The 4,999-nt window shown below is 41.5% G+C and overlaps 1 long non-coding RNA gene across 1 annotated transcript in view; it reads left to right on the forward strand.

The window, feature by feature from the left end:
• The first annotated feature begins 455 nt into the window (after positions 1-455).
• The window catches only part of LOC124036312, a 7,537-nt gene continuing 2,993 nt past the window's right edge, over positions 456-4,999 (forward strand). Inside the window, exons 1-3 of the long non-coding RNA XR_006838904.1 lie at positions 456-717; positions 845-954; positions 2,136-2,750. This is a non-coding gene — a long non-coding RNA (uncharacterized LOC124036312). The remainder of the gene's footprint in view (positions 718-844; positions 955-2,135; positions 2,751-4,999) is intronic.

Raw genomic sequence — 4,999 nt, forward strand, 5'->3', positions numbered from 1 at the left:
CAGTTGTTGAGTCTTGTTATGTTCATTCAAATATTTACACATGTTAAATTTGCTGAAAATTAACACAGTTGACAGTGAGAGGACGTTTCTTTTTTTGCTGAGTTTACAAAAAAATAAATGACCATTCTAGCATATAATAGCTTTTTGTGTGAGATGAGGCCATTATTTAGAATATATTATGGGGGTTCACACATATAGAAGGGTTCTTTCTTTCAATTTCCCCATGGCACTGTGCAGGCAAGGCTAATCATATGATAATTTCTTACCAAACTGGACACTATATGGGCTAAAATGGCATTGGCCTAGACATCCCCGTATTAAGTGTTTCATTCTATTGTATTCAGACTCACTGCAGAGATTATATTGTTTTAGCCATAATCTGTAGCCAATGTGAAAACGCTTGGATGGCGCCTACAGGCAAGTTTCTGGTTACCGAGGGAACGCAGATGGTAGAGGAGACTGACGGGCATTCATTCTGTCATCAGTTTGCATTACAATAGAACGTACTCGTAGATCTGTGGCAGCTGGAGTCCGTAGCCTACAAGCGCTCGCATACAAAATACAGACATCTGCGGGTTAATTCCTCGTGCCATCCAAACACTCCTTTGTCCAGGCTTCAGTCTTGTTATTTACTTTCCATTATTAACCGCCCATCAGAGGCAGCTGCTTCGCTCTCACCCGACCTCTCTGCTCAAGGCAAACTGACGCACTCAACGGGTAAATTGGAATAGGTTTTTGTGCGCTCTGCATCACAAAACCATTGATGATAAAGATTCGCTTTTCATTCAGAATATCTATATTATATATCACTGACAATTTTGTACATCGCTCATTCTACCCGAAGAGGATTAGTCGGACACAGTTGGAGCCCTTTATAGCGCCATCCTTGCTGACACAGATGGTGCGAGACAGGTGCATTTTGGACCGATGGTCAAACTTGCATCAATGCAAAAGGTAAGAGACCACTGACCGATTTTCTATCTTCTGATATTCGTTTAAAAATATGTTTAATTCTTCATTTTAATCTGTGAAACGCTCCCAAAACCGTAGCTTCAGACAGCCTACAATGATTGTCCCATTGCCTGGTTTCTGTCCTGGGGAGAATAATACCAGTGATCATTATGCTGAAGAGAATATAGGGTGAGAAATGATTAAAACAGTCACAATGTATGGTGTTCAATGGTTTTAATCATCATTTAATCATCAATCTGTGTGACGAAGCTTCATTCTGAGGTGCATTTGGAAAGTATGTCTTGTAACACAACGTACAAAACATTATGAACATGAAATGGCCGGTAATTTGGATATAATTACTACACATTTAGATAGCTGGCTAGACTAATTTACTAGTCAAATGTGTTTTTACTGACATGGGCTAATTGAGAGACTTTCAGTGACAGGCATACACTGAGTATACAAAACATTAAGAACACCTGCAGTTTTTCCATGACATAGACTGACCAGGTGAATTCAGGTGAAAGCTATGATCCCTTATTGATGTTAAATCCACTTCAGTCAGTGTAGATGAAGGGGAGGAGACGGGTTTAAGAAGGATTTTGAAGCCTTCAGACAATTGAGAGATGGATTGTGTATGTGTGCCATTCATAGGGTGAATGGGCAAGACAAAATATTGAAGTGCCTTTGGGTGGTTGGGGGGTTGCAACTCGATATTAGGAAGGTATTCTTAATATTTTTTACACTCGGTGTATATGCGGATTTATGAGAGCTGAATACCATTTCAACGCCCCCATTTCAGTTTAAAGGCAAAGACACGCAAATCTCTGCAGGACCAACTAGTCTAGCCCTACATAGTAAATCATTTAGACATTCGAATGCAGCAACAGCACAGTGAGTCAGCTACCACTGTCACATATGCCTTGTTCGTTTAGGCTAGCTATTCTGTTCCATGATGGAGATAAAGAAATCATTATAGGATGTGCCTATACATCATACATTTTTCTTTGAGGAGAAATTCATGCCTGCGGCCCCTCTACCACATCAGTTTGTGATGAATCAAGGGCCGTGTGCATCCATCTAGTTTTATTAGAAACAGTTCTTATCTCACCCTGTCCACCTCCACTGCTGCTGTTTAAATAGAACAGTGCTGCTGGCTAATGGATGCCCTCTGTCTACAGTGGCCAAACCCACAGCCCAGCTGGCAGGACGCACGTCCCCATGACAACTGAGATTCCCTGGGGTCCCTGATGGACTGATGAATACAGGAGTAGGGAGACAGGTATGCGTCCAGTATATCCACACATATTGAAGGGGTTCTTTTAAAGACAGAGGATTAACCACTACTATAATGATGTCTTGTAGGCTCCGTTCCTCCATGAAATTTGTATTGACTATTGTTTTTATTAGGGGAGCTACCGAAGCAAGATATTAATTTCAATTAGGTCAGTGTAAGGTAAAACATTTCAAATAAGATTTAAAAAAGGTTAATCAGGTCAGTTAGTAACTGTTCCTAATCACCTATGATTCTGGGAATGTTATTAACCCTTCCCTCCTGCATCCCATGGTATCTTTAGGCAGTTGTCAAGTCCAATGGTCCAGCCTCTCTTTGGTAGGGTTTTGGGGGCAGGTGTTCCAGGGGGTTGCGTTCCACTTTCTGCTGCTTGCTGCTCTGTGTTTCTCTCCAGATATGCTGAGGAGGATACTGAGATGGTGCCAGCCCTCAGAGGCCATTTAGACGAGTCAACAACATGACCAGACTGATAGAGCTGTCTACAAAGCTGTTTTCTAAACAGGTACAACTATTTCTCAAACTGATTTCTTTTCGTTGAAGTCATTGATTAATTAAGAATGTATATTTATTGCCAATCTATATTCAGAGAGAGCCAAAACCCTTTCAAATGCCCTTGTTAGAAAGACAATCCAGAAACCTATGCTGAGGTGAACTCTCTTCCCCCGATGTGCCTGTGAGGTTTTGTTAGAATATTGGCATTTGAGCAAATGAGACCTCTCGTTGCACACTGGTTCAAGGGCCTTCTACTGACACAAAGACCAGTGCTGCGTTTGAGGATGTACTGTACAGTATGTTCTCATGCCAAGAGAGAAGGTTCATGCTGAGCGATAAGTGCTTTTTGAAGTTGGTTCGATTATTAAAATATAATCACGTTCTTATCTGATTTAAATATTTTTTTACATTAATTAAATGCATTATGGAATAATGGCATTAAAATGATTTTAGAGTTTTTAATGGAAATTCCAAACCCCACAATAGTGAACCTTTAATTGCCAAAACATTGAACATATTCCATTGTCTCTGTCACGTCCACATTGGGTAGACATCAATAGAAAAATAGTAAATTACTATGAAATAATACAATATCTCAGTAGTGTATATTACTTTGTTTTTATTTGATGACTTTATTATTTTTAATTCCTTAAAGCAGTGGTATTGAAACTTTTTCAGCAGGACCCATTGTTTTTGCCATTATTTCCATGGGCGGAAGCGTAGCCTAGTGGTTAGAGCGTTGGACTAGTAACCGGAAGGTTGCGAGTTCAAACCCCCGAGCTGACAAGGTACAAATCTGTCGTTCTGCCCCTGAACAGGCAGTTAACCCACTGTTCCCAGGCCGTCATTGAAAATAAGAATATGTTCTTAACTGACTTGCCTGGTTAAGGTAAAAAAAAAAGGTTACATTTTTATTTTTTTTTAATCTCTGCTTAGGCAGTAAACAGCCAGCCAGACAACCATCTAATGGTATCTCTGTGCTCCCCATACTGTACTACTGGCTTTAGTCATCTTATTTAGCTAGGCTAGCCTGCCTAGCTGTCTGACAAAATCATTTTACTGGTTCTTCAAAGTAGATAAGGCATACTTTCACGAATGGTCTCTATCCCTCTCGTTGTTGTGTTGTGTATATTCCTCTCTCATGCGGTCTACGCGGTCTGTGTGTATCTAACCTGATCTATCCACTGAGGTATAAAGAAATGGAGAATGCGTCCAAGATGTCTGACTGTTGTTTTCAAGGTAATCTACTCACGTTCGCTTACGCCGATTCATGGACTGTCTATATCCGGGGTGCATCTGGTTTAAGTGGACCAACATCACATGCGCACTAGCAGTCAATGAGCACAGGGAGCAGCATGAGCAGCGGTGACATCATCACGTCATCCAAAATTGTGGCAGACATTGGATGAATATAACATTTAAATATTTTCGGCTGTGAGTGATCTAAAAGAGAGGGTATATGAGAGGGTATATGATAGGGAGGGTGACATGGAAAGTAAGGGATTAGTTTAGTGTGTTAATTTATAAATCCACCGCATTATAACAGTGCAGTCGCCCTATACTGTCACAGAGAAGAGGTGGAGAGCAAAACAACCTGAAAGTAGAGACATAACTAAATCAGATTTGTCTAATCTGCTTTCATGGCTGATTATCTTTAATATATGACGTATGCCAGATCAGCCTATAAAATGTATTTGGTTGGGTCAGGTCAACCAAGAGCTAGAGAAAAAGAGGCTGTGGAAGGGTAGCCTACATATGTGCTGAGAGTGGAGTTGAGGGTGGGGGACCGTGGTGTGGGGGAGATTGTCCTCACAAAGGCAACACAAACATATTCTGGATCTCTCTTTGCAGAAGCTTTAAAGCTTAGAATCCTGCCCCTGGCCAATAATCCTGATTTCATGCATTTCACAGATTACACGCACGCACGCACGCACGCACGCACGCACGCACGCACACACACACACACACACACACACACACACACACACACACACACACACACACACACACACACACACACACACACACACACACACACACACACACACACACACACACACACACACACACACACACACACACACACACACACACACACACTCAAAGAGCCCTCTTGACTTTTGCGACAAAATGTGTGACATTTCGGGTGCATAATTAATGTCTGTTGTCCTCTTCACCCCAGCACCATGTCAGCCTAAACTAATGGCTGCTTCTCTGCTCCCTCCACCTGTTTTAGTTGAGGTGTCACTTCTACTTTGC

This window comes from Oncorhynchus gorbuscha, linkage group LG05 (assembly GCF_021184085.1).
Source record: "Oncorhynchus gorbuscha isolate QuinsamMale2020 ecotype Even-year linkage group LG05, OgorEven_v1.0, whole genome shotgun sequence".
Taxonomy (NCBI): Eukaryota; Metazoa; Chordata; class Actinopteri; order Salmoniformes; family Salmonidae; genus Oncorhynchus; species Oncorhynchus gorbuscha.